General features: G+C 38.0%; 1 long non-coding RNA gene across 2 annotated transcripts in view; it reads left to right on the top strand.

The window, feature by feature from the left end:
* Nucleotides 1–21,027, top strand: part of LOC147584479 (uncharacterized) — an 83,772-nt gene that overhangs the window by 39,355 nt on the left and 23,390 nt on the right. For both annotated transcript variants that reach the window (XR_015255479.1, XR_015255480.1), the window contains one exon: nucleotides 460–626. This is a non-coding gene — a long non-coding RNA (uncharacterized LOC147584479). The remainder of the gene's footprint in view (nucleotides 1–459; nucleotides 627–21,027) is intronic.

Raw genomic sequence — 21,027 nt, forward strand, 5'->3', positions numbered from 1 at the left:
GTGTTCTTTCAGAAAGATTATATGTAGCTGACAGTGTGTGGATGTACTTACCTTCTTTCCAACCTGATCAACTAGATATTAGTGATGAGTTTACTGATCTGTGAGGCAATTATAGCTTAGTCATTAAAAGCATTGGTTTTGGGGGTTTACCTACCTGGGATTATATCATAACTCTATTATTTACCAGTTGTATGACTTTGGGAAGTCATATAACTTAACTTCTCTGAGCTGGTTTTATCTGTAAAGTTGGAGGCGGGGAGGGTGTTCATACTTGATTAGTATTGATAGTTGGGAAGATTAATGGACATAATGTTTTTAATTCCTTATTCTAGGCCCTGGTACATAATAAAGTCAGAATATTTGAGATGTGCTTTTAAAATTTATTATAAAATAAAATATCTTAATTTTGAATTAATTATTTTTACTTTCTCATTTTTTTTCCCCCAACAAATCCCATAGCTGGGCTGAGAAAAGAGATGCATTGAAACTTGTAACATCTGAAGATAAGGAAGACTTGGGAAAGTTAGTGGATGTGTACTGAAGCATCTAAATAAATTTAGTGCTGAAGCATCTAAATAAAGATTGGTTATTACTGGAGAGCTTTGTCCTTCAGGACCCATCCATTGGTGAGCTGGGTTGTATGTGTCTGGGTGCATGTGCGCGTTTGCATTAGCACACTTGGGTGTATGTGTGTGCATGTGCATGCTTGGGTGTACACATGTTTATGTGAGCTTTCCCTCATATTTCTGAATCTTTTTCTGAGCTTGTGAAGGTATTTAAGAATGTTTTCCTTGAAACTTTATTATATCTCACAAATCAAACTATCAATATGTCGAGAATTTTTTAGAGACTGGTATTTGATGTATTTTTATTTCTTTAATGTTTATTGGTCTCTTTAAGCTTCCTATTTCTTCTTCTACCAGCTTTTCTAATTTTGTATTTTCCAGTGTCTAAAATTTATTAGCCTATATCTGTTCTTATATTTATTCCTTTATGATATTAAATATCCTTAGTTTTATTGGTTATTTTCATTCTTAATTCATTGCTGATTTATCTTTTATTTTCTTGGCAATTTTGGCTATTTTAAAATATATTCTTAAAGAATCATCTCTTGCATATGCATAACATAAAATATATTTATGCATAATATATATGCATATATAATAAATATATTGCATAATAAATAATATGCATAACATAATATTTATCTTTTTAACCATTTGTGAATGTGTAACACAGTGGCATTAAATACACTCACAAGACAGTGGTATACCCATTACCACTGCCTATTCCAAAATTTTTAAATATCATCTTTAGCATAAACTATGTAACAATTAAAAACAATAACTCTCCATTCTTCTACTAGCCCCTGGCAACTGCTATTCTGGTTTCTGTCTCTGAATTTGACTATTATATGTAACTTAAGCGGAATCATGCAATATTTGACCTTTTGTGTCTGGCTTTTTTCAGTGAGTATGTTTTCAAGTGTCATCCATGTTGACAAAATTTCCTTATTTTGTATGAATTGAACAACATTCTATTGTGTATATGCCACATTTTGTTTATACATTCATCTGCTAATAGATGACTCTTTCTCCCTTTTGGCTACTGTGAATAACGCTGCTATGAACATTTGTCTTTCTCCCTTTTGGCTACTGTGAATAATGCTCCTATGAACATTGGTCTGCAGATACCTATTTGGATCTCTGCTTCCAGTTCCTTTGGACATGTACCTAGGAATTATAATTCCTGGGTCATATGGGTCAAATGGTAGTCTTACATTTAACTTCTTGAGAAACTGTTTTCTACCAGGGCTGCACCACTTTATTTTTCCACCTGCAGTGCAGGAGGGTTCCAATTCCTCTACATCCTTGCCAACACTTTTTATCTTTCATTTTTTATTTTGGCCATCCTAGTAAGTGTGAAGTAGTATCTTGTTTTGGTTTTGATTTGCATTTCCCTAATGACTAATGATATTGGGTACCTTTTCATGTACTTGTTGGCCATTTGTATATCTTCTTTAGAGAAATGTTTGTTCAAGTCTTTTGCCCATCTTTAATTACATTGTTTGCTTTGTTGTTGTTGAGTGTCAGGAATTTTTATATTTTCTGAATATTAATCCCTTACCAGATATATAGTTTTTAAATATTTTCTCTCAATCATTATTTTGTCTCCTCACCTTCTTGATAGTATGCTTTGATGCAAGAAAATCTTAATTTTAATGAAACTGGGTTTTTTGTTGTTGTTGTTGTCAGTCCTTTGGTTATATCCATGAAATTGTTGCCAAATCCAGTGTCATGAATATTTTCTCCAGTGTTTTTTTACTGAGTTTTTATAGTTTTAGCTCTTAAATTTAGATCTTTGACTAAACTTAAGGGATTAAACTTATTGGATTTGGAGTTAATTTTTATATATGATGTAGGGTAAGCATCTAATTTCATTCTGTTGCATGGGATATCCAGTTTTCCTAGCATTCATTTTTTAAAAATTATTTTAAAGAAATCTCTATACCCAGTGTGGGGCTCAAATTCACAACCCCAAGATCAACAGTCTTATGTTTTACCAACTGAGCTGGCCAGGTGTCCCAACAGCATTCATTCTTAAGACTATCCTTTCCTTGGGATGGTTGGGTGGCTCAGTCAGTTAAGCATCTGACTCTTGATCTCAGGATTGTGAGATCAAGCCCTGCATTGGGCTCTGTGTTGGGCTCTGTGCTGGACGTGGATCCTACTTAGAAAAAAAAAAAAAAAGACTATTCTTGTTGAAAATCAGTTGACCATATATGTAAGGTTTTATTTCTGGGCTTTCTATACTATTCCATTGGTTTATGTGTGTATCCTTACTCCAGTTACATGTGTTTTTTTAATTTTTAGTTGTGGTGAAATATATATAACATATATATACGTAAAACAAAATTTACCATCCTTACCATTTTTAATCATACAGTTCAGTAATATTAGGTCACATTTATGTAATCAGTCTCCAGAAAGCTTTTTATCTTGTATAAATGGAACACCATTTGATAGTACTGACATATGAAAAATGACTTAAGTCTTCGTTTCCATCAACATGGGATATCTGCTCCATTTATTTAGGTCCCTTTTATATTCTTTTAGTAATGCTTTCTAGTTTTTAGTATACAAGTCTTTCACCTCCTTGGTTAGATTAATTCCTATTTAATTGTTTTTGATGCTGTTATAAAGGGAATTGCTTTCTTAATATAGTTTTAAGATAGCTCCTTGGTGGTATACAGAATCACAATAGCTTTTTGTGAATTTATCTTGTACCCAACAACTTTGCTGATAGTTTATTAGCATGACTATTTTTCTTTGTGGATTTTTAAAGATTTTCTATATAGGGTCATGTCATCTGTGAATAAAGATTATTTTACTTCTTCCTTTCCAATTTAGATGCATTTAATTTCTTTTAGTTGTTTAATGGCTGTAGCTAGAACTTCCAGTACAATATTGACTAGTAGTGGTGAAAGTGGGCACACATCTCTTGTTTTGGATCTTAAGGCGAAAGCTTTCAGTCTTTCACCAATAAATATGATGTTAGCTGTGGGTTTTTCCTAAATATCTTTTATGGTGTTGAGGAATTTTTACTGTATTCCTAGTTTTATGAGAGGGTTTTTTTTTTTAATAATAAAAGGGTGCTGGATTATGTTGAATGATTTTTCTGCATCTTTTGAGGTGGTCATATGTTTTTTCCTCTTTGTTGTATTAATGTGATATATTGTAATGATTAGGTTTCTTGTTATAATCTACAATCGTGTTCATGGAATAAATGACACTTTAATGTGAATAATCTTTTTAACATGTTGTTGGATTTGATTTGCTAATATTTTGTTGAAGATTTTTACATATATGTTCATTTTGTTTAAGTTTATTTGTTTATTTTGAGAGAGAGCCCAATGCAGGGCTTGTACTCACGAACTGTGAGATCATGACCTGAGCTGAAGTCAAGAGTCAGATGCTTCACTGACTGAGCCACCCAGGTGCCACTTTGCATCTGTATTCATAAGAGATATTGGTCTTGAATATTCTTCTTGTAATGTCTTTATCTGGCTTTGGTATTAGGGTAATGCTGGCTTCATAGAATGAGTTAGGAAGTGTTCCCTTCCCTTCAGTTTTTTTGAACAGTTTAAGAAGGATTGGTATTTATTCTTCCTTAAATGTTTGGTAAAATTCACCAGTGAAGCTATTCTCTCTAGGACTTTTCTTCATTGAAAGGTTTTTGATTACTGCTTTAATCTTTATACCTGTTATAGGTCTGTTGAAATTTTCCATTTCTTTGTGTCAGTTTAGGTAATTTTTGTGTTTCAAGAAATTTGCTCCTTTCTTATAAGTTATCTAATTTGTTGGTATACCATTGTCACAGAATTCTCTTATGCTCCTTTTTGTCCCTGAAAGTTGGTAGTAATGTTGCCACATTCATTTCTGATTTTGGTTATTTGCATCCTGTCTCTTTTCCTTTGTCACTTTTGTTAATGCTTTCAAGGAACCAACTTTTGGTTTTATTGATTTTCTCCATTGTTTTTCTGTTCTCTATTTTGTTTGTTTATGATCTAACCTTTACTTCCTTCCTTCTGCTATCATTTGGTTTAATTTGTTCTTCTTCTAGTTCCTTAAGTTGTAAATCAGGTTGTCAATTTGAGATCTTTCTTTTCTCGTGTAAGCATTGATAGATGTAAAATTTTCTTTTACCACTGTTTTCATTGCATTTACAAGTTTTGTTATATTGCATGTTCATTTCTCTCTATTTTCTACTTTCTCTTCTGATATCTTCTTTCACCAATTGATTTTTTAAAAGTGTGTTGTTAATTTCTCCATATTTGTGAATTATCCATTTTGCCTTCTATTACTGATTTCTAACTTTATCCTTTTCTAGTCAGAGGAGATTTTTTTTTTTATGATCTCTGTCCTTTAAAATCTAGTGTGATTTATTTTGTGGCCTAACATATGATCTTTGCTTGAGAAGAATGTCCACTTAAGTATTCTGTTGTTGGAAGGATTGTTCTGTACATGTCTCTTAGGTCTAGTTGGTTAATTTTGTTGTTCAAGTTCTCTATTTCCTTACTCATCTTCTTTGTTTGATCTATCCATTATTGAAAATGGGATATTGAAGTCTCCAGCTATTTTTTTTAGAACTGTCCATTTTGCCCTTCTGTTTTGTCATTTGTTGCTTCATATATTTTGAGGATCTCTTATGAGCTGTGTAAATGTTTGTAACTGTTATATATTCTTGATGTATTAAACCTTTAACTGATGTATATTGTCTTTCTTAGTCTACTCTAACTTATTTGGATTTAAAGGTTAGTTTTTTCTGCTTGCTCAAATCCTTTAAACCTCTCTAGTATTTTTTTTTAATGTTTATTTACTTTTGAGAGATAGAGAGAGAGAGAGAGAGAGTGAGTGCTGGGGAGGGCAGACAGAGAGGGAAACACAGAATCCAAAGCAGGCTCCAGGCTTTGAGCTGTCAGCACCGAGCCCGTCACAGAGCTCAAACTCATGGACCGCAAGATCATTACCTGAGCCAAAGTTGGACGTTCAACCGACTGGGCCACCCAGGGGCCCCAACCCCTCTCGTATTCAGTTATTGTACTTTCAACTCCATAATTTCTTTGGGGCTCATTTTTGTAACATCTTCCTATTTATTGCCATTCTCACTTTGTTCATACATCATTTCCTGTCTTTTTTCATGTCTTCATTTAGCCTTTTGAGCATCTTAAAGAGAATTTTAAGTCTTTTTCTTATCTGGATTTCTTTAGATACAGTATGTGTTGATTTATTTTGTTCTTTTGAATGGGATACACTTTAGTATTTCTTTGTATGCCTTTGTTTTCTTTGTTTAAAATGGATTTATGAATTTTATAATGTAATTCTGGAAACAAGATTCTCTCTTTACCCCAGGATTTGAATATTTTGTTGTTGTTATTGTAAGGTATCTCTGTTCTGGGGAGCAGCCTAAGATGAAAGCTTAAGTTCTTCTTATAGTCTTTTCTGAGTCTGTGTCTTTTTCTGGCATGCATAATGGCTTTCTAAATTCCATCAAATATATAGCTTTTTTTAAATTTCAAGTTTTTATTTAAATTCTACTTAGTAACCATATATGGTAAAATTGGCTTCAATTGTAGAATTTAGTGATTCATCACTTACAAATGACATCTGGTGCTCGTCATACAAGTGCCCTCCTTAATACCCATCACCCATTTAGCCTATCTCCCATCCCCCTCCCTCCATCAACCCTTGGTTTGTTCTATATCATTAAGAGTCTTTTATGGTTTGCTTCTCTCTCTCTTTTATTTTACCCCCTTCCCCTATGTTCATCTGTTTTGTTTCTTAAATTCCACATATGAATGAAATCATACAGTATTTGTCTTTCTCTGAGTTATTTTGCTTAGCATAATACACTCTAGTTCCGTCCACGTTGTTGCATATGGCATGATTTCATTCTTTTTGATGGCTGAGTAATATTCTATAATATAGCTATAGATATACATATACATATAAGTATATATACATATATATAGATCTATCTATCTATCTATCTATCTATTTATCTTTATCCATTCCCTTTCATCAGTCAGTGGACGTTTGGGCTCTTTCCATAGTTTGGCTATTGTTGATAATGCTGCTATAAACATTGGGGTGTTTGTGCTGTATGAATCAGTTTTGTCTTTGGGTAAATACCTAGTGGTGCAATTGCTGGGCCATAGGGTAGTTGTATTTTAACTTTTTGAGGCCCTTCCCTACTGTTTTCCAGAGTGGCTGCACCATTTTGCATTTCTACCAAGAGCGTAAGAGTGTTCCCCTTTCTCTGCTTCCTCACCAACATCTGTTTCCTATGTTGTTAATTTTAGCCATTCTGACAGCTCTGAGGTGGTATCATAGTTTTGATTTGTATTTCCCTGGTGATGAATGATGTTGAACATCTTTTCATGTGCCTGTTAGCCATCTGGACATCTTTGGAAAAAATGTCTATTCATGTCTTCTATTCCTTTCTTAATTGGATTATTTATTTTTTGGATGTTGAGTTTGATAACTTCTTTATAGATTTTAGATACTAACTCTTTATCATATATGTCATTTGCAGATATCTTCTCCCATTCCATAGGTTGTCTTTTAGTTCTGTGGATTGTTGTCTTCGCTGTGCAGAAGGTTTTTATCTTGATGAGGTCACAGTAGTTCATATTTGCTTTTATTTCTCTTGAATCTGGCAATATGTCTAGTAAGAAGTTGCTCTGGCTGAGGTCAGAGAGGTTGTTGCCTGTGTTCTCCTCTAGGATTTTGATGGCTTCCTGTCTCACACAAAAGTCTTTCATCCATTTGGAATTTTTTTGTGTGTATGGTGTAAGAAAGTGGTCTAGTTTCATTCTTCTTCATGTTGCAATCCAGTTTTCCCAACACCATTTGCTGAAGAGACTGTCTTTTCTTCCATTGCATATTCTTGCCTCCTTTGTCAAATATTAGCTGGCCATACCTTTGTGGGTCCATTTCTGGGTTTTCTATTCTGTTCCATTGATCTATGACAGTCCCATACTGTCTTAATGATTACAGCTTTGTGATACATCTAGAAGTGTGGAATTTTGATGCCTCCAGCTTTGGTTTTCTTTTTTGGGAATTGCTTTGGCTATTTACTGTCTTTTATGGTTCCATACAAATTTTAGGATTGTTTGTTCTAGCTCTGTGAAATAATCTGGTGGTATTTTAATTGGGATTGCATTAAATGTGTAGATAGCTTTGGGTAGTATAGACATTTTAACAATATTTGTTCTTCTAATCCATGAGCATGGAATGTTTTTCCATTTCTTCATGTCCTCTTCAATTTCTTTCATAAGTGTTCTATATTTTTCAGAGTATAGATCTTTTACCTTTTTGGCTAGTTTTATTCCTAGTATCTCATCGTTTTTTGCAGTTGTAAATGGGATTGATTCCTCGATTTCTCTTTTTTTCCCCCCAAGTATTTATTTTTGAGAGAGAAAGAAGGAGAGAGATTGTGAGAAGGGGAGAGGCAGAAAGAGAGGGAGAGCACAGAGCCCGACCTGGGTTTGAATCCAAAAACAGTGAGATCATGACATGAGCTGAAATGAGGAGTCGGATGCTTAACTGACTGAGCCACCCAGGCACACCTTTGATTTCTCTTTCTGCTGCTTCATTATTGGTGTATAGAAATGCAACAGACTTCTGTGCATTGATTTTATATCCTGTGACTTTGCTGAATTCGTGTATCAATTCTAGTAGTTTTTTGGTAGAGTCTTTTGGGTTTTCTGTATAGAGTATCATGTCATCTGCAAATAGTGAATTTTTTGTTGCCAATCTGGATGCTTTTTATTTCTTTTTGCTTCATTGCTGAGGGTAGGACTTCCAGGACTATGTTAAATAACACTGATGAGAGTGGACATACATGTCTTGTTTCTGACCATAGAGGAAAACCCTCAGTTTTTCCCCTTTGAAGATTATATCAACTGTGGGTCTTTCATATATGGCCTTTATCATGTTGAGATATGTTCCCCCTGTCTCTACTTTGTTGCGGGTTGTTTTTTTTTTTTTAATCAAGAATGGATGCTACATTTTGTCAAATGCTTTTTGTGCGTCTATTGACAGGATCATATGGCTCTTGTCCTTTATTTTATTAGTGTGAGGTACCAAATTGATTGATTTATGAATTTTGAACCAGTCCTGCAGCCCAGGAATAAATCCCACTTGATCATGTTGAATAATTCTTATAATATACTGTTGAATTCAACTTGCTAATATCTTGTTTAGAATTCTCTTTTTTATTGGGGTCGTTGTCTGGTTTTGGAATCAAGGTTAATACTGGCTTTGTAGAAGGAGTTTGGAAGTTTTCCTTCTATTTCTATTTTTTTGGAAAATTTTGAGAAGGATAGGTATTAACTCTTTAAATGTCTGGTAGAATTCTCTTGGGAGGTCATCTGGCCCTGGAGTTTTGTTTGTTGGGAAATATTTGTTTGTTTTTTTTTTTATTATTTATATATGAAATTTATTGTCAAATTGGTTTCCACACAACACCCAGTGCTCATCCCAAAAGGTGCCCTCCTCAATACCCATCACCCACCCTCTCCTCCCTCCCACCCCCCATCAACCCTTAGTTTGTTCTCAGTTCTCAACAGTCTCTTATGCTTTGGCTCTCTCCCACTCTAACCTCTTTTTTTTTTTTTTTTCCTTCCCCTCCCCCATGGGTTCCTGTTAAGTTTCTCAGGATCCACATAAGAGTGAAACCATATGGTATCTGTCTTTCTCTGTATGGCTTATTTCACTTAGCATCACACTCTCCAGTTCCATCCACGTTGCTACAAAAGGCCATATTTCATTTTTTCTCATTGCCACGTAGTATTCCATTGTGTATATAAACCACAATTTCTTTATCCATTCATCAGTTGATGGACATTTAGGCTCTTTCCATAATTTGGCTATTGTTGAGAGTGCTGCTATGAACATTGGGGTACAAGTGCCCCTATGCATCAGTACTCCTGTGTCCCTTGGATAAATTCCTAGCAGTGCTATTGCTGGGTCATAGGGTAGGTCTATTTTTAATTTTCTGAGGAACCTCCACACTGCTTTCCAGAGCGGCTGCACCAATTTGCATTCCCACCAACAGTGCAAGAGGGTTCCCGTTTCTCCACATCCTCTCCAGCATCTATAGTCTCCTGATTTGTTCATTTTGGCCACTCTGACTGGCGTGAGGTGATACCTGAGTGTGGTTTTGATTTGTATTTCCCTGATAAGGAGCGACGCTGAACATCTTTTCATGTGCCTGTTGGCCATCCGGATGTCTTGTTTAGAGAAGTGTCTATTCATGTTTTCGGCCCATTTCTTCACTGGGTTATTTGCTTTTCGGGTGTGGAGTTTGGTGAGCTCTTTATAGATTTTGGATACTAGCCCTTTGTCCGATATGTCATTTGCAAATATCTTTTCCCATTCCGTTGGTTGCCTTTTAGTTTTGTTGGTTGTTTCCTTTGCTGTGGAGAAGCTTTTTATCTTCATAAGGTCCCAGTAATTCACTTTTGCTTTTAATTCCCTTGCCTTTGGGGATGTGTCGAGTAAGAGATTGCTACGGCTGAGGTCAGAGAGGTCTTTTCCTGCTTTCTCCTCTAAGGTTTTGATGGTTTCCTGTCTCACATTCAGGTCCTTTATCCATTTTGAGTTTATTTTTGTGAATGGTGTGAGAAAGTGGTCTAGTTTCAACCTTCTGCATGTTGCTGTCCAGTTCTCCCAGCACCATTTGTGAAAGAGACTGTCTTTTTTCCATTGGATGTTCTTTCCTGCTTTGTCAAAGATGAGTTGGCCATACGTTTGTGGGTCTAGTTCTGGGGTTTCTATTCTATTCCATTGGTCTATGTGTCTGTTTTTGTGCCAATACCATGCTGTCTTGATGATGACAGCTTTGTAGTAGAGGCTAAAGTCTGGGATTGTGATGCCTCCTGCTTTGGTCTTCTTCTTCAAAATTACTTTGGCTATTCGGGGCCTTTTGTGGTTCCATATGAATTTTAGGATTGCTTGTTCTAGTTTCGAGAAGAATGCTGGTGCAATTTTGATTGGGATTGCATTGAATGTGTAGATAGCTTTGGGTAGTATTGACATTTTGACAATATTTATTCTTCCAATCTATGAGCAGGGAATGTCTTTCCATTTCTTTAAATCTTCTTCAATTACCTTCATAAGCTTTCTATAGTTTTCAGCATACAGATCCTTTACATCTTTGGTTAGATTTATTCCTAGGTATTTTATGCTTCTTGGTGCAATTGTGAATGGGATCAGTTTCTTTATTTGTCTTTCTGTTGCTTCATTGTTAGTGTATAAGAATGCAACTGATTTCTGTACATTGATTTTGTATCCTGCAACTTTGCTGAATTCATGTATCAGTTCTAGCAGACTTTTGGTGGAGTCTATCGGATTTTCCATGTATAATATCATGTCATCTGCAAAAAGCGAAAGCTTGACTTCATCTTTGCCAATTTGGATGCCTTTGATTTCCTTTTGTTGTCTGATTGCTGATGCTAGAACTTCCAGCACTATGTTAAACAACAGCGGTGAGAGTGGGCATCCCTGTCGTGTTCCTGATCTCAGGGAAAAAGCTCTCAGTTTTTCCCCGTTGAGGATGATGTTAGCTGTGGGCTTTTCATAAATGGCTTTTATGATCTTTAAGTATGTTCCTTCTATCCCGACTTTCTCAAGGGTTTTTATTAAGAAAGGGTGCTGGATTTTGTCAAAGGCCTTTTCTGCATCGATTGACAGGATCATATGGTTTTTCTCTTTTTTTTTGTTAATGTGATGTATCACGTTGATTGATTTGCGAATGTTGAACCAGCCCTGCATCCCAGGAATGAATCCCACTTGATCATGGTGAATAATTCTTTTTATATGCCGTTGAATTCGATTTGCTAGTATCTTATTGAGAATTTTTGCATCCATATTCATCAGGGATATTGGCCTGTAGTTCTCTTTTTTTACTGGGTCTCTGTCTGGTTTAGGAATCAAAGTAATACTGGCTTCATAGAATGAGTCTGGAAGTTTTCCTTCCCTTTCTATTTCTTGGAATAGCTTGAGAAGGATAGGTATTATCTCTGCTTTAAACGTCTGGTAGAACTCCCCTGGGAAGCCATCTGGTCCTGGACTCTTATTTGTTGGGAGATTTTTGATACCCGATTCAATTTCTTCGCTGGTGATGGGTCTGTTCAAGCTTTCTATTTCCTCCTGATTGAGTTTTGGAAGAGTGTGGGTGTTCAGGAATTTGTCCATTTCTTCCAGGTTGTCCAATTTGTTGGCATATAATTTTTCATAGTATTCCCTGATAATTGTTTGTATCTCTGAGGGATTGGTTGTAATCATTCCATTTTCATTCATGATTTTATCTATTTGGGTCATCTCCCTTTTCTTTTTGAGAAGCCTGGCTAGAGGTTTGTCAATTTTGTTTATTTTTTCAAAAAACCAACTCTTGGTTTCGTTGATCTGCTCTACAGTTTTTTTAGATTCTATATTGTTTATTTCTGCTCTGATCTTTATTATTTCTCTTCTTCTGCTGGGTTTAGGCTGCCTTTGCTGTTCTGCTTCTATTTCCTTTAGGTGTGCTGTTAGATTTTGTATTTGGGATTTTTCTTGTTTCTTGAGATAGGCCTGGATTGCAATGTATTTTCCTCTCAGGACTGCCTTCGCTGCGTCCCAAAGCGTTTGGATTGTTGTATTTTCATTTTCGTTTGTTTCCATATATTTTTTAATTTCTTCTCTAATTGCCTGGTTGACCCACTCATTCGTTAGTAGGGTGTTCTTTAACCTCCATGCTTTTGGAGGTTTTCCAGACTTTTTTCTGTGGTTGATTTCAAGCTTCATAGCATTGTGGTCTGAAAGTATGCATGGTATGATTTCAATTCTTGTAAACTTATGAAGGGCTGTTTTGTGACCCAGTATATGATCTATCTTGGAGAATGTTCCATGTGCACTCGAGAAGAAAGTATATTCTGTTGCTTTGGGATGCAGAGTTCTAAATAGATCTGTCAAGTCCATCTGATCCAATGTCTCATTCAGGGCCCTTGTTTCTTTATTGACCGTGTGTCTAGATGACCTATCCATTTCTGTAAGTGGGGTGTTAAAGTCCCCTGCAATTCCCACATTCTTCTCAATAAGGTTGCTTATGTTTATGAGTAATTGTTTTATATATTTGGGCGCTCCGGTATTCGGCGCATAGACATTTATAATTGTTAGCTCTTCCTGATGGATAGACCCTGTCACTATTATATAATGTCCTTCTTCATCTCTTGTTACAGCCTTTAATTTAAAGTCTAGTTTGTCTGATATAAGTATGGCTACTCCAGCTTTCTTTTGGCTTCCAGTAGCATGATAAATAGTTCTCCATCCCCTCACTCTCAATCTAAAGGTGTCCTCACGTCTAAAATGAGTCTCTTGTAGACAGCAAATAGATGGGTCTTGTTTTTTTATCCATTCTGATACCCTCTGTCTTTTGGTTGGCGCATTTAATCCATTTACATTCAGTGTTATTATAGAAAGATATGGGTTTAGAGTCATTGTGATGTCTGTATGTTTTATGCTTGTAGTGATGTCTCTGGTACTTTGTCTCACAGGGTCCCCCTTAGGATCTCTTGGAGGGCCGGTTTAGTGGTGACAAATTCCTTCAGTTTTTGTTTGTTTGGGAAGACCTTTATCTCTCCTTCTATTCTAAATGACAGACTTGCTGGATAAAGGATTCTTGGCTGCATATTTTTTCTGTCTAGCACACTGAAAATCTCGTGCCAATTCTTTCTGGCCTGCCAAGTTTCAAAAGAGAGATCAGTCACGAGTCTTATAGGTCTCCCTTTATATGTGAGGGCACGTTTACCCCTTGCTGCTTTCAGAATTTTCTCTTTATCCTTGTATTTTGCCAGTTTCACTATGATATGTCGCGCAGAAGATCGATTCAAGTTACGTCTGAAGGGAGTTCTCTGTGCCTCTTGGATTTCAATGCCTTTTTCCTTCCCCAGTTCAGGGAAGTTCTCAGCTATTATTTCTTCAAGTACCCCTTCAGCACCTTTCCCTCTATCTTCCTCCTCTGGGATACCAATTATGCGTATATTATTTCTTTTTAGTGTATCACTTAGTTCTCTAATTTTCCCCTCATACGCCTGGATTTTTTTATCTCTCTTTTTCTCAGCTTCCTCTTTTTCCATAACTTTATCTTCTAGTTCACCTATTCTCTCCTCTGCCTCTTCAATCCGAGCCGTGGTGGTTTCCATTTTGTTATGCATTTCGTTTAAAGCGTTTTTCAGCTCCTCCTGACTGTTCCTTAGTCCCTTGATCTCTGTAGCAAGAGATTCTCTGCTGTCAGCTATACTGTTTTCAAGCCCAGCGATTAATTTTATGACTATTATTCTAAATTCACTTTCTGTTATATTATTTAAATCCTTTTTGATCAGTTCATTAGCTGTTGTTATTTCCTGGAGATTCTTCTGAGGGGAATTCTTCTGCTTGGTCATTTTGGATTGTCCCTGGCGTGGTGAGGACCTGCAGGGCACTTCCCCTGTGCTGTGGTGTATAACTGGAGTTGGTGGGCGGAGCCGCAGTCAGACCTGATGTCTGCCCCCAGCCCACCGCTGGGGCCACAGTCAGACTGGTGTGTGCCTTCTCTTCCCGTCTCCTAGGGGCGGGATTCACTGTGGGGTGGGGTGGCCTGTCTGGGCTACTTGCACACTGCCAGGCTTGTGATGCTGGGGATCTGGCGTCTTAGCTGGGGTGGGTAGGCAAGGTGCACGGGGGCAGGAGGGGCAGGCTTAGCTTGCTTCTCCTTAGGTGATCCACTTCAGGAGGGGCCCTGTGGCAGCAGGAGGGAGTCAGATCCGCTGCCGGAGGTTTGGCTCCGCAGAAGCGCAGAGTTGGGTGTTTGCGCGGAGCGAGCAAGTTCCCTGGCAGGAACTGGTTCTCTTTGGGATTTTGGCTGGGGGATGGGCGGGGGAGATGGCGCTGGCGAGCGCCTTTGTTCCCCACCAAACTGAGCTCTGTCGTCAGGGGGCTCAGCAGCTCTCCTTCCCTTTGTCCTCCAGCCTTCCCGCTTTCTGAGCAGAGCTGTTAACTTATGACCTCCCAGACGCTAAGTCGCGCTTGCTGTCGGAACACAGTCCGTCAGGCCCCTCCGCTTTTTGCAAGCCAGACTCGGGGGCTCTGCTTGGCCGGCGAGCCGCCCCTCCGCCCCGGCTCCCTCCCGCCAGTCCGTGGAGCGCGCACCGCCTCGCCGCCCTTCCTACCCTCTTCCGTGGGCCTCTCGTCTGTGCTTGGCTCCGGTGACTCCGTTCTGCTAATCCTCTGGCGGTTTTCTGGGTTATTTAGGCAGGTGTAGGTGGAATCTAAGTGATCAGCAGGACGCACGGTGAGCCCAGCGTCCTCCTACGCCGCCATCTTCCCTCTCCCCCCTGTTGGGAAATATTTGATTACTGATTCAGTTTCTTTTCTGGTTATGGGTCTGTTCAAATTTTCTATTTCTTCCTGTTTCAGTTTTGGTAGTATGTGAATTTCTAGGAGTTTGTCCATTTCTTCCAGATTTCCCAGTTTGTTGACATATAATTTTTCATAGTATTCTCTTATAATTGTTTGTATTTCTGTGGTGTTGGTTGTGACCTCCCCTCTTTCATTCATGATTTTGTCTATTTGGGTCCTTTCTCTTTTCTTTTTGAGAAGTGTGGCTAGGGGTTTATCAATTAATGTTTATTCCTTCAAAGAACCAACTTTTAGTTTCATTTTTGTTTGTTTGCTCTAAATTATTTATTATTTATTTATTTCTGCTCTAATCTTTATTATTTCCCTTCTTATTCTGGTTTTAGGCTTTGTTTGCTGTTCCTTTTCTAGCTCCTTTAGTTGTAAGATTAGGTTTTGTATTTGAGGCCTTTCTTACTTCTTGAGGTACGCTTCACACCAGGCTATATACTTTCTTTTTATGACCACCTTTGCTGCATCTCGAAGGTTTTGGACTGTCATGTTTTCATTTTCATTTGCTTCCATGTATTCTTTTTTATTCTTTAATTTCCTGGCTAACCCATTCATTCTTTAATAGAATTTTCTTTAAGCCCCATATATCTGTGGTATTTCCAATTTTTTTCTTGTGCCTGACTTCAAGTTTCATAGAGTTGTGGTCTGAAAATATGCATGGTATGATCTCAGTCTTTTTTGAATTGTTCAGGTCTGATTTGTGATCCAGTATGTGATCTATTCTGGAGAATGTTCCAGAATGCATTTAAAAAGAATGTGTATTCTGCTGCTTTAAGAAGAAATGTTCTGAATATATCCATTAAGTCCATCTGGCTCAGTGTGTCATTCAAAGCCACTGTTTCCTTGTTGACTTTCTGCTTAGATGATCCTCAATTGTTGTAAGTGGGGTGTTAAAGTCCCCTACTATTATTATAGTATTATCAATGAGTTTCTTTATGTTTGTTGTTAATTGATTTATATATTTGGGTACCTTCAAGTTGGGGGCATAAGTATTTACAGTTATTAGATCTTGTTGGATAGTCCCCTTAATTATGAAATAATGCCCTTCATCATCTTTAGTTATAATCTTTGTTTTAAAATGTAATTTTGTCTGATATAAGTATGGCTACTCTAGCTCTATTTTGACAGCCATTAGCATGATGGATGGGTCTCCACTCCCTTTCAACCTGGAGGTGTCTTTAGGTCTAAAATGAATCTCTTATAGGAAGTGTATAGATGAGTCCTTTTTTTTAAATCCGTTCTGACACCCTATGTCTTTTGATTGAAGTACTTAGTCCATTTACATTCAGACTAATTATAGCTAGATAAGCATTGAGTGGCATTATATTAATTGTAAAGTCACTCTTTCTGAAGATTTTCTCTGTTCCTTTCTAGTCCTTTTTTTTTTTTTTTTTTTTTTTTTTAATTTCCCACTGAACAGGTCCACTTTAACATTTCTTGCAGGGCTGGTTTAGTGGTCATGAACTCCTTTAGTTTTTGTTTGTCTGGGAAACTCTCTCTCCTTCTATTCTGAATGACAGTCTTGCTAGATAAAGTGTACTTAGCTGCACGTTTTTTCCATTCAACATGTTGAATATATCATGTCACTCACTTCTGCCCTGCACAGATTCTGTTGATAGGTCTGCTGCTAACCTGATTTGTCTTCCCTTGTAAGATAGGGATTTTCTTTCCCTTGCTACTTTCAGTATTCTTTCCTTATCCCTGTATTTTTTGTATTTTACTTTGATATGTCTTGGTGTTGGCTGGCTTTTGTTGAATTTTATGGGAGTTGTCTGTGCTTCCTGGATTTAGATGACTGTTTCCTTTTCCAGATCAGGGAAGTTTTCAGCTATAATATGCTCAAATAAACATTCTGCTCTTTTATCCCTCTCTTCCTCTGAAACTCCTTTGATATGAATCTATCATATCAGATATAAGATATTCATATAAGATATGAATCTTATGCTTTATGGAGTTGCTGAGTTCCTTAAATCTACATTTGTGATCTAATACTTTTCTCTCCTTCTTCTTTTCAGCTTCATTATTTTACATAATTTTATCTTCTATATCATTGATTCATTCCTCTTGTTCGTCCATCCTTGTTGTCATTGCATGTAGTTGGTTTTGTTTCTCGGTTATATATCATTTTTTTTATTTCAGCCTGACTAGTTTTGAGTTTCTTTAATCTCTGCAGTAAGAGATGCTCTATGTCTTCTATGCTTTTCTCAAACCTAGCTAGTATCCTTATGACTTTTGTTTTAAAATTCTGATTCAGGCATATTACTTCTCTCTGTTTTGATTAGATTCCTGGCTGTGACCTCTTCCTGTTCTTTTTTGGGGAGTGAATTCCTTTGTCTTGTCATTTTCTGTAGGTCACTTTTTTCGTTGTTGCTCTTAGGAAAGCCTGTTATATTTCCTGTTCCTGAAAGTAATGGCTATATTAAGAAGAAGTCCAATACTGTCCACAGGCTGGCGCTTCAGAAAGTATTTCACAATGTGCACTCTGTTCTGCTTTGCCTGCTCTTTCCCTCAGGTCAGTGCTCTGAAGTTTCTCCTTGCCTGCAATGCGGAGTGTTTGGACCTTGTCCACTGTGTGGCAAGTTCTAACTAGTTGTGTTTTGGTCTGCTGGTTAAAGAGGCTAGATCCTATTTCCTCTAGAGCTGAAGCTTTGCAGAACACTATGATCAGTAGACTTGGTGTGTGCAAAGGATGTGTGCTAGTCTTCTGGGGGAGGGGACTGCTGTGCTGGGTCTCCAGCTGACTTGCCCTAGTAAAGATGCACCTGTGGACAGAGCCCATGTGGACAGAGCTTGATGTAAGTGGCTTCTCCCCCTGACTAAGGGAGCTGTGTTGCTCAGAGAAGTCTGTCTATGCTGATTGATGGGGGGAAATGGCATCACCCTGGTCTCTCCTCCCCAGAGAGGGGAGTTTGTGCCTGCTGCTGTTCAGGAAGCCCTCACAGAAGCCCTCTTCCCTCACAGAAGAGCAAACAATCTTCCCTCTTGCTTTCCAGGCTTCCATCAGAACCCTGCCTTCATCCTGTCTGTGTCCCAGACATCTCTACCTGGCAGCACAGTGATCCTATGCTTTATTTCAGGCGCACAGTTGGGTTTCAAAATTCCAAATTTTAGGGACTCAGCATGGCATGGGCCCACACTGATCCTCTGTGGATCCACTGTGGGAGGATCTTGCCATTTTGTGGCTGGTGCCAGTTTGCCCCAGAAAAGCAGTTGTACGACTATGTAGGGGTTTGGAGTTTGTGGTAAAGCACAGCCAAAAGCTGGCTTCAGGTTACATGCCTTCAGCAGGTGCCTCTACTGCTTTGCTAGTTATTGGGCTAGTAAATGGTGCCCACTGTCTCTTGTCCCCTGAGGGGCAATGCCAGCTTTTCTAAATGCACTCCAAGAAGGGAAACTGTCTCCCTCAGTGTGATCCAGAGGATCTTTAAACCATGCTGCCTTCCCAGGCCTCAGCCCTCCTTCTCCACAGGAGCATTGCTAAGCCCACCTGGCCCAACCCCAGCAATGGTGGGAACTTTTAAAACTTTAGACGTTGAGCTCCACTGCTTTTAAAAATTTGTGATAATCAGCCCCTTTCTTTTTCCCAGTCATTGGTTTTGGGGAAGTATTTTTCTTGTGTCATACCCTGAACACTGTTTTCTCTTTCTCCTCTCTCTGTGCACAGGGCTCCCTCCATTCTACAGCACCTGCAGATCTTTTCTCCACCAAATCAACTCTTTGCACCTCCTACTTTCCATGATGTGGCTATTTTTCTCCTTCTTCATATACAGTTTTTTTTCTCAGTCCTCAGATAAATTTCTTGGGTGTTGGAAATGGTTTGGTATTTACCTAGCTGTGTTTGAGAGACGAATCAAGCATAGGGTTCCCCTACTCTTAATTCTGTGCAGTTTTTTAATGTTGTAAAAATAGATACACTTCTTTAAATCTTCAGGACACTGCTCTAGCTCATGTGGATTGGAACAATGCCAGCGAGCCTCTGGCAGCAATCAGAAATAGTAGTCTTCATTCAGAACTGAGAATCTTGATATTTGGAGGATAAAGTCTTTATTACCCACTCTGGCTTCAGCCATGAAGAAATATGGGTTGCCACAGGGATGGGTAGCTGAAACTCTACTGAGATCTGATATCAAATGATAATAACTGCAGTTTACCAAACAAGCATTCCCCAGGAAGCTGCACACTTTCAGCGGTCACTTCAGACAACTTCTGGCAGTGCAATTATTGTTTAGGTAGAGAGATTCCTGGCTTTTCTTACATCAGTATCCTACTCCCTGTTACCTCAGACTCTCTTGTTTTTATTCATTGTTTTCCTCTCTCTTCTGTATACTGGGTAATCTTATTTGACCTGTCTTCAAGTTCAGTGATTTTTTAAAATTTATCTATTTATTCTTGAGAGAGAGAGAGAGCACATTATCAGGGGGCAGAGAGAGAGAGAGGGAAAGAATCCCAAGCAGGCTGCACACTGTCAGTGCAGAGTGCAGTGCAGGGCTCAAACCCAGAAACTGAGAGATCATGACCTGAACTGAAATCAAGAGTTGGATGCTTAACTGACTGAGCCACCCAGGCGCCCCTTAGTGATTCTTTTTTATGCCAGTTCAAATCTGCTAGTGAATTTTATATTGAAGTTCTTTTATTTTTCAACTCCAGAGTTGCTATTGGTTCTTTTTTTATACTTTTACTCTTTTTATTGATATTCTTTCTTTGGTAAGGTATCATTATTGTGTGTGTGTGTGTGTGTGTGTGTGTGTGTGTGTGTGTGTTCCTTTTAGCATTTTAGACATGGTTGCCTGTAATTCTTTGAAAATATTTACTATAATAGCTGGCTTAAAGTCTTATTAATTGGGATACCTGGGTGGCTCAGTCGGTTGAGCATCCAACTTTGGCCCATGTCATGATCTTGTGGTTCGTGGATTTGAGCCCTGTGTTGGGCTCTGTGCTGAAAGCTAAGAGCCTGGAGTCGCTTTGGATTTGGTCCCTCTGTCTCTGCCACTCCCCCACTCATTCTGTCTCTCTGTCTGTCTCTCTCTCTCTCTGTGTGCCTCTCTGTCTCTGTCTCTCTTTCTCTCTCTCAAAAATAAATAAATATTTCTTAAAAATTCTTATTAACTAAGTCCAGTTATGGGCTTGCAGACTGCTTTCCTTCTGTGTAAGAACCATATGTTCATGTTTCTTTGCATTTTTTTTTGTATTTTTAGGGTGTGAAATTGGAAATTTAAAATCTTGTAGTATGGGAACTCTGGAAATTAGATTCCCCCTCATCCCATTCCCAGCGTTTGTTGTTGTTTGTGCTGTTTGTGTAGTGACTTTCACAGTGTCATTCTATATTGTATGTATTTACTTTCTTGTGTGGCCTCTTACATCTCTGCTTGGTTAGTTTGCAGGTCAGCTAATTGTTAGACCAGTATTTCCTTAGATATCTGGAACCAAAAGTCTCTCAGCCTTTTCTGAGGGACTTGTGTGGGTGTCAGGGCACACCTTCAATATTCTGGCAGGCAGTTTACAATTCTGCCTTAACTTTCACATCTGGCCTGTTCAGAGACTCAAGGACCGTGGGACATGAGAAATTAGGGCCCACTTAGGTCTTTCTTGGTATTATACACAGTACTGTACATGTGTGTGGCATTCTAGAGTTCTGAGTCTATGTTTGGATCATTAATGCTGTCTGTGAACATCTTGAATTCCCCCGGTTTTCCTTTATGCTAAGGGTTTTGATGGAAAAAGTAGACAATATGCAAGAACAGATGGATAATATAAGCAGAGAGTTGGAACTTCTAAGAAAGTTTCAAATAGAAATGCTAGAACTAAAGGTATTGTAACAGGAATGAAAAAAGGTTTCAATGGGCTTATCAGCATATTGGAAGGGCTGAGCAAAGAAGCAATGAGATTTGAAGATGTGTTAACAGAAATTTTCCAAACTGAAGAGAAAATTTATGTAAAAAACATAATATGTAAGAATTGTGGGGAAATTACAAAAGGAGTAACATATGCACAGTGAGAACAGCAGAAAGATAAGAAAGAACAAAATGAGGAGAAAAAA

This window comes from Puma concolor, chromosome A1 (genome assembly GCF_028749965.1).
Source record: "Puma concolor isolate L17-30 chromosome A1, mPumCon1.1.hap2, whole genome shotgun sequence".
Lineage (NCBI taxonomy): Eukaryota > Metazoa > Chordata > Mammalia > Carnivora > Felidae > Puma > Puma concolor.